This window comes from Malus domestica, chromosome 07 (assembly GCF_042453785.1).
Source record: "Malus domestica chromosome 07, GDT2T_hap1".
Classification (NCBI taxonomy): Eukaryota; Viridiplantae; Streptophyta; class Magnoliopsida; order Rosales; family Rosaceae; genus Malus; species Malus domestica.
Window position 1 is genome coordinate 22,426,904 of NC_091667.1, and position 9,680 is coordinate 22,436,583.

General features: G+C 39.8%; 1 pseudogene; it reads right to left on the minus strand.

Annotated features, from left to right (window-relative positions):
• Positions 1–7,158: 7,158 nt before the first annotated feature.
• Positions 7,159–7,324, minus strand: LOC114826199 (U2 spliceosomal RNA; annotated as a pseudogene).
• Positions 7,325–9,680: the final 2,356 nt, after the last annotated feature.

The window sequence follows — 9,680 nt, forward strand, 5'->3', positions numbered from 1 at the left end:
TAGCTAAGGGGGGTTTAGTTCCTCATACTTACAAAGTAACGATAAACAAATTTAGACATTGAAAAGAAAAGAAAGAAGACACCTAAACGCTCCAACGATCCAAGTTGGACAACATGCACGTCCAAGCACTTTCCTTCCTTTCCTTTGCTACGGCACAAGGTGTTGGTGAGTGTTGAAGGTTTGGTTGTATGGAGGAATGGATGTGAAGATGAATGGATGTGTTTGGATGAAAGTTGTATTGGAATGGGGATGAATTCTCAAGCAAAAACTGAATGTAATGGCTGCCACACACACTTCCTTTTATAGAAGAAGTGCACGGCATGGAGGGATGGATGGTGGTGTGAGCAATGATTCAAAGGTGAAAGTGAAGTAATGATGCAAAGCATGGGGGGTGAAATGGAGTGGTGTTGTAGCTATGAATGCAAGTAGGGAACATGAATGATTGTGCACATGGTAGATAAAGGAAAGAGAGGTGGAATGGTGCAGAAATGAGTCATAGGTGCAGGTTGATTCATGATGCACGGCATGGGCAAGGAAAGTGAATGAGTGGTGCATCAATGAGTGCATGTAGTGGAGGTAAAAGTGAATGAAATCTGATGGGTGAATGGGACAAGGGATGTGCACCAATTGAGTGCAATGATTCAATGTAATGGTGTATGAAAACAGAAATAATGAAGGGGACAAGGGTGATGCACGGCATGGGCAAGGAAATGTGATGGATAACACCCCTTTGCAACTGTCCATGTGCCTTCAAACTTGATTTTTTGCACTTTTTGCCATGTGTTCCAGCTCACTTCTCATGTGTGTGTGCTGTCATGTAATCATCATTTCCACATAACATCATTTCAGCTAGCAATTAAGTCCATGCCGTGTATGAATGTTGTCTCTCTGTTCTTTGCACGTGTGTGTGCTGTTTTTTATCTTTATTTCCACATGTACCAGCTATTACACTTGCACACACATATGTTCTCCATTATTTTAGCTAGCAATCAACATATTTTCTGCCCATGCCGTGTATGAATGTTTGTAGTTGTAGGTCAACACACTCGCACACACACATGCTGATTTCTAGCCTTCTAATCTTCAAAAACATCCATCCTCATGTTTCCATACTTGCACTATCCAATCTTGGCCCAAAAATGCTCCAAAATGCTCCAAATAGCACTTTGTTGCCAACTTTGTTATTTGAACCTACAAACACACGAAAATAGCTTAAAGTACTAAAATAACTAGAATTAAACTAAGTAAATGCTAAGAAACAAGCTAACTAAGTTGCATAAATATGCACCTATCAATGTGTTCATGATGACTATAGAAATCTGTGTACACAACTGACACGTTGACGATACGACCCATAACTCTTTTAGGCCCTGTTTGGCACACCGTATAAAGCACCGAACTGTACTAATAATATGGTGTACGATGTTTGGTGACTGTTTGGATTAAATAGGCACTTGATTAAATAATCCGGGCCCACCATTTTAATACACTCCGCACCCGCTTAGCTATCCTCTCCAATAGGTTGGTATAATTAGTCGGGTTCGCGCTCCCGTATGCTCTTCTCTCCGACCTTCTCTGCTCCTTCCCAACGCGAACTCCACCAAGGTATTGCTACTCTGTCTCTCCCTCCTTCCCAACTGCCAGCAGAGGCTCCGGCGACGGAGGAGCCCAAGAAGGAAGAAAAGGTAGCTAGGCAGACGAAACCCAGGTTTTCAATTATGGTGTTTCTGGGTTTTCAATTTTTTGCTTCTAGGTTTTCATCTTCTCCATCTTTTTGCTTCTAGATTTTCAATTATGGTGCTCGAATTTAAGATTTCTGGTCACGTTCTTCAACTTTTGCATCTGGAGGAAGACTTCGGTGTGCAGCGAAAAAGTTTGACGGCGATAGGGAAGGTGATCAAGATCAAGGCCTCGTACAAGCTCTCCGAGACGAGCAAGAAGGAGAAATCTGCAGCCAAAACAACTGCCGTTTCGAAAATGAAATCGGAGAAGACCAAAACAACTTCCCTTGTCGATTATTCTATCAATTTTTTTTCCTTTTTTTTCATTTTATTAACAGATTTTTTTTTTTAAAAAACTAATATGGAAATTGTTTTTCATCTGGGGAGGGAGTGAGGGAGTGATGGAGGAGATCTGAAATCTGAGGAGATGATCGGAAATCTGGGGAGGGGAGAGAGAAAAGTTCATCAAACAAAAAAAAAGATTTTTTTTTTCTTTCCTTTTCTTATCCATTCAGTACCAAATACAGTATAAATAATACGATCATTAGTCCGATACTGCACCAAACGTCCGACTACTTTAGTCAGTACTATCCGGTGGCTATTTATCCTATCCGATAAAAATAATCAGTACAGTCCGAACTGCCAAACGAGACCTTAAAGAGATGGGTGTGCCTGATTTGGTGTCAAGCTTGGAGCTCGTCAAGTCGGAGACGGTGATTCCTAGGAAACACTCTCTCTAGTGAGAAAAAATTACTGGGGCCACTGAAAAACGAAATGAGGTGTTCCTACACAAAAAAGTGAGTTGTGCTCATGCTCTCGACTCCCAAAAATCAAGCAGTTTTATGCCACCTTGAGTCTTGACTTTAGGCCCACCGTGCATGTATTGGGTCAGGTCAACCCAATCTGTTGTACAAGGTAAATTTTGACTTGGATCATTTGGTTAATTGTAGTGCCCACCTGTTTCTGACATCATTCAAGACAATAGTTTAATTCAGCTTTAATAACTATAAGAATCAGGCAATTATGAACATAAATTAAATGATTTAAATAAACATGACATTAACAAAAGTGAAACTCGGTTCTCCACCAAGACAGTTCCATGTGATGAACGACACATGAAGCGATTTGTTGTGGGTTTCATGCTTGTCGTGCAGTGTTTGTCCCCGGTATATTGCATTCGGAGAAGTACGTTTTTGCTCATCTTTTTTAGAAAATTTAACTTTTTCTTGGCTAAGCCTTCTCAACTATTTGTTGGAATTTTTAGCTGGGTATTTCAAAATACTACTAGCCGTTTGACATCTATACATTTATTATGGCAAATTAATTCACTCTTAATAATATTAAAGATGGTTTCCAATCAAGATTCAATTCTAGCCGTTATGGTTGGAGGCCTTTATTATGGTGATTACTCTTGCAGTTTATCATCCTTATTGCTCCAAAGTTTTAATTGCCAAATGCTTAGCATATAGCTTTCCTTTCCAATGTCTTCGAGAGACAGTCCTATATGTACGTACTTGTTAATCTTTATAGAAAAATATGAAGATGACAATCGTTTCCTCTTCTTTCTTCTCGTATCTTTTTAATTCATCATTCTTGAAAGCTTTATTGTATTCTTCACTCCCTCCATACCAAAAGAAAGAATTGAGTTGTTCACCTGATTCTAGTATTGCGAGTGTACACTTATGAAGATCATAGGTTGTTATTTCCTGAAGGATGGGATGTCAAAACCTGCAACATCAAGACATTGTCTTAAATGGGCGAAATCTACTCTTAAGGATATTAATTATACGCCTCAACCTACAAAGTTGTTCTAATCAAGAATGGACGAAGAACGTTCTTTACCTATAAAAGATAAGTATTTTATCTTATTTGGTTTATTTTATTTAATAAATTGTGGTAATAGAATTGTGATATATACTAGTATTAATTTTATGTGATATGTTGTAAGAGAAGTAGAATTTACTATGCCAATATTTCCAACACTATAATTCAACCGAACAACTTTTCCATACTAGCTAAGCTAAAATACCCCTAACAAAATTTGGATGTGACTTTTAGGAGCTGTTTGTGTATAAAAATAAACATTAGGTTGCATGAGTTAGAAAAATAAAAGGTTTTTCATATGAGCCACCGTTAAAATGCGAGATAATATTGCAGCAAAAGATGCTTATAAGGACTGTGTCCCCTCAAAAGTGACAGTACCGAGGGATGTCATATTTGGAAGAGAAAAAGGCTTCCAATTCCCTTAGTAGCAGTGTTGTGTTAATTATCCTACCTAATATATGCATGTTACAGATTCCATCCAATTTCTACAATCCTGCCAAGTCATCCACCGCTCGGCTAGTTTTTGATCCGAAAAATCTGCAAAGTTGGTTTAAAGCTGTTGATGCACAAAATCAGTGAGAATTTTGGTACAATAGAAAATGTTAAATTTGTGACATTCGCTAGATTGTTCCGGTCACTAGTGTGGATAAGTATGTAAATGGATAGGGACAGAGAAGCAAACACAAGATGTACGTGATTCACCCAGATTTGCTACGTTTACGGAGTAGAGGAGTTCTCATTAATTGTTAAGGGTTTACACAGGTACATAGGTTCAAGCTCTCCTTTAGTGAATACTAGTGAATGATTTAGTACAAATGATATTATGAAATATTGTGAGAGAATGATCTCTATTTATAGAAGAGAGTTTATAGTTTCATTCTAATATTGACATGTGTCGTGTTGTGATTGGCTTCTGATGTTGACACGTGTCGCCCTATGATTGGCTTCTGATGTCGACACGTGTCGCGCTGTGATTGGCCTCCTGGTTGGAGGGAAACTCTTCTGGGTTCTTGACGGTATAACGTTGACCGGTGCTCAGTAGTTTCGGGATTGGTCAAGTATGGTACAAATAGTGCTCCCTTAAGTTCCCGAGTGAGGGAAGCTCCTCGGTTGGGGACTTGCAAGATCCAAGCCATTGAGTAATCACGAAACTTCTAAGTACCGAAGTGTGGTATCATTTTCACTTGCCTTATCTGTCTCATACGTAGATGTGGCATCTTCTCTGGAAGTACTTTTCCTCCATCCAGGGGTGGTATGTTTAACCGATGAAGATGCACAAGGTAATGTATCAATTTCACTTGAAGCTTACTTGTAGTTTCGGGCTTGGTCAAGTGCGATACAAAACCCTATAGTAGGAGTCCCCCAAGTCGCCGAGCTAGGAGATTTTCCGAAAGAGGTAACAGACAAGGTAAGTAATCAGACTTCCAAGCAAGCAACCTGGATCGGAGGTTCGACTTCGGCTTCCGGTTGATTGTTCTCCTTCTCCTTGTGTCGCAAACAGCAACAAGGATAAGGAGAAGCAAATGGAGAAAAGATGATATGAGATACTTTTGCTTTTGAAGAAGTAACTTTCCATAGGCTTATTCTTGAACTGGGCTGGAGGGTTTTCTGGTTTCCTCCAGAGTATAAGGCCGACTCAAGAATTTGAGGGTCAAAACAAGTCCATCAAATCAAGAGTGCGTTCGACCTTGATGATATGAGATACTTTTGCTGTTAACGAAGTAGTGGATGAATCAGTACGTGTTCTGTTGCGCTTGTCTCCACATGCTTCCTTGTATCCTTCTCACTTGCCCTATCTGTTCCTCAGGTAGATGTGGTATCTTTTCTAGAAGCATAAGATGTTGAAGATGAGTACTCGAGAGCAATGCCATGTAAGTAGTTAGGCAATGGGTTCCAAGCAGTCAGTTCCTGACTGGAAGCTTGATTCTAAGTGCTGACTGATTGTTCTCTTTCTCCTTGTCTTGCAGGTAAGAAAAAGGGCAAAGGAAAAGATAGGGAAAAAGCATGATATGGGATATTCTTACTTTTAACCCTGATGATATGAGATACTCTTGCTCTGATGTGGCTAGTTTGCATAGGTATTATTGGGGGGGAAGAAAGCTGAGTATTTCGAGAGGCTTCATTAGGAGTGCCTTCTTAAATATGAGGAAGGGTTAAGCATTTTTGTAGGTCTGCCTATCCGTGGAGGATGGAGGTCGACATATTTATGAGTCTCCCTAACAACAAGTAGTAATGATATTCCTTTACCCTTCTTGGTCGTAACAATGTAGTGGGAACTGCAAGCTTCACGTGTTTTAACTTTGTCAGAGCACTTTGAAAAAGTAGTATGCGGTATCTGGAAAGCTGATATTGCGTGTGAAAATTGCAGACAAGCTTTATCCAAGGAAATCTGATTCTCAAAGTTCGGAGAACGATGCCTCTTCGATTTTCGAACAAGCAATCCTGTCGGGGATCTGACTCTCGAGATTCGGAGAACGGTGCCTCTTCGATTTTTGAGAAAGCAATCTTGTTGAGAGCTAGCTTTTGAGATTCGAAGAACAATGCCTTTTCGATTTTTGAGAAAGTAATCCTGTTGGGAGTCTGGCTCTCGAGATTCGGAGGGCGGTGCCTCTTCGATTTTTGAGCAAGTAATAATGCTATTCCTTTACCCTTCTTGGTCATAGCAATGTAGTGGGAGCTGCAAGCCTCACATGTTTTAACTTTGTCAGAGCGCTTTGAAAAAGTGGTTTGTGGTATCTGGAAAGCTGATGTTGCGTGTGAAGATTGTAGACAAGCTTTATCCAAGGAAATCTGGCTCTCGAAGTTCGGAGAGTGGTGCCTCTTCAGTTTTCGAACAAGCAATCCTGTCAGGGATCTGACTCTCGAGATTCAGATAACGGTATCTCTCCAATTTTTGAGAAAGCAATCTTGTTGGGAGTCTGACTTTTGAGATTCGGAGAGCAGTGTCTCTTCGATTTTTGAGAAAGTAATCATGTTGGGAGTCTGGCTCTCGAGATTCGAAGAGTGGTGCCTCTTCGATTTTTGAGCAAGCAATCTTGTCGGGAGTGTTTTCTCGAATGTGAGTAAAGGTTGGGCATTTTTGTCAGCTGCCTTGCCACGACACACATTGAGACTTTCTAGTTATCAAGCAGTGGTGCTATTCCTTTATCTTTGTGGGTAATAGTAGGGTAGCTGGACCTTCAAAATTTATGTGTCTAAACTTTGTCAGAGATCTTTGGCAAAGTTATCTGTGGTACCCGATGAGCTGATGTTGCGTGTGGAAAGTGGTGCCTCTTCGGAATCCGGAGAGTGGTGCCTCTTCGATTCTTGAACCAACGGCCCTGTTGCCCTTTTTTTATAAGGGCATCAATTATGTGCAATAAGTACATTAAGAGAGTTATTGCTTGTAGGAATTTTCCCTTTACTTCAGAGATTTATTGCACCTCATTTGTCCTTCATCATTTTTGAGAATGTCTGGTCCATCCGACCGTCGTTTTGACTTGAACTTTGGTGAAGAGGCAGCTATAACCAAGGAAGAAAATATCGATAATATCGGCGAAATATCGCCGATATTATCGTTTTTTTAGAGGTCCGAAATTTTTTTGACTATCCAAGTGATTTTCGTCAAAATATCGCGATATTATCGATAATATCGCGATATTTTCGATATTTTCGATAATATCGCGATATTATCGATAATATCGATAATATCGCGACATAATACTAAAAAATACTTAAATATGTTGAGAAAACTCAACACATACTTCACTTGATCATAGCCCAAAGGCCGAACAAGCTAGGATTTTCTCAGCAGGGGGAATGTGGGTTTTATAGGAAAATTTGCTTGCTCACTGCCCTCACATGGGCGATGTGGGACTCGCCTAATGGGAGAGAAAATCAGAATTTTCGGTTGAAAATTTACACCCACTTTAAACAGCCATAACTTTGTCAAAACTCAACGAAATCAAGCAAGACAAAAACGAAAGTTGTAGCCCTCGAAGAGATGAAGAGAATGGTACCTCACACAAAGTCTGAATCGTCGTGGTTTGGCCGGAAAATGCCTCGAAAGTCACTGAGATCGCCGGAAACTGGGTAAGATTCAAATGAGTATAACGTTTTCAATACTCAACGAAATTGAGTGAAACAAAAAGGAAAGTTGTACTACTCGACGAGACGAAGAGATTGATATCTTGAACGCCAGCCAACTCGCTGTGGTTTGGCCGGAAATTGTCTCGAAAGCCACTGAGGTCGCCAGAAACTGGGTAAGATTCAAATGCGTATAACTCTTTCAATAAGCAACGAAATTGAGTGAAACAAAAAGGAAAGTTGTAGCCCTCGAAGAGACGAAGAGAATGGTACCTCACACGACGTCTGATTCGTTGTGGTTTGGCCGGACATTGCCTCTAAAGCCACTGAGGTCGCCAGAAACTGGGTAAGATTCAAATGAGTATAACTTTTTCAATACTCAACGAAATTGAGTGAAACAAAAAGGAAAGTTGTACTACTCGACGAGACGAAGAGATTGATACCTTGCACGCCGGCCAAAATTCAATTGACACACTCCTGGCTTCCAAAATTCAATTCTTTTACTTTATATAAACTTGAAAAAACATAATCGGCATCCAAATTAAAGTTTAGTCTTATTCAATGTATTGATTTTCAATCATTAATTGATATACTATAATTTGGAACTTCAACGCCTAGACGCATGCTTATGTGTAAGAAATTTAAAGCGTCAAATTCGGCACATTATTCTTCATCATTTTATTCACTTCCCTTTTTTTTTTTTTTAATATCCTAAATAAAACCTCCAAATATTGTACTAATTAATTATATATAAATGATTATGGTGTGTTTAAACTTCTTTCATTAATTACTACATATTTTCTACACTCACAATGTTTGCCAGCTCGCTATATAATCAACTTAAATCAGTTAAATCCATCATGCAATGCATTTCCTTCCAATTTTTTGTGATAAACTAATAGATAATTGACTAAATAAACATCCTACAAAGTTTCATTAAAAATTTCCAAGTTTTTCTTACAATTTCCGTGGTTTCCATGTAATTTTTATCGATATCGATATTATCCCGATATTTCCATCGATATTTCCGTGTTTTCGGACTACCGATATTTCCGATATTACCGATATTTTCTTCCTTGGCTATAACTTCTCAAGACAACATATGGCGCCCATCCTTCTTATCCCCTATTGGTCCTCTTACCGTTGGAGACTCTGTGATGAAGAATGATATGACAGCTGCGGTGGTGGCTAGGAACCTTCTCACTCCCAAAGATAACAGACTATTTTCCAAACGGTTTGATGAGTTGGCTGTTAAGGATTCTCTGGCTCTCAGTGTTCAGTGTGCAGGGTCTGTGTCTAATATGGCCCAACGTCTATTTGCTCGAACCTACCAAGTTGAATCATTGGCGGTTGAAGTGATAAGTCTCAAACATGAGATTAGAGGGCTCAAGCATGAGAATAAACAGTTGCACAGGCTCGCACATGACTATGCTACAAACATGAAGAGGAAGCTTGACCAGTTGCAAGAATCTGATGGTCAGATTTTGCTTGATCATCAGAGGTTTATGGGTTTGTTCCAAAGGCATTTATTGCCTTCGTCTTCTGGGGCTGTACCGCGTAATGAAGCTCCAAATGATCAACCTTCGGTGCCTCCTCCTTCTGGGGTTCTGCCCAGTACTGAGGCTCTGAATGATCACCCTCCGGTGCCTACTCTTTCTGGGGCTCTGCCGACTGCTGAGACTTCTCATGAGCAACCTTTGTGAAGGCTCCCTCCTGTTTGTTTATTTTGATTCATGTATATGTACATATTTGTAACTTATCGGATATATCAATAAACAAGCTTTGCTTCATTTCAATGTATTGTGTTAAATACACCAAGTCCTTCTTCACTAAGTTCTTTGAATTTTTTCTTTTGTTGAAGCTTGTATGTTGAAGCTTTGAGAGTGAAGCATGTATGTTGAGGTAGTGCTCCCTTAATTTCCCGAGCGAGGAAAACTTCTCGGTTGGAGACTTGAAAAATCCAAGTCACTGAGTGGTCGTGAGACTTCTGAGTATCAAGGTGCAGTAGCATATGGTAGGAGTCCTCCAAGTCTTTGGTCGAGAAAGTTGACAAATGAGGCATTTCCTTTC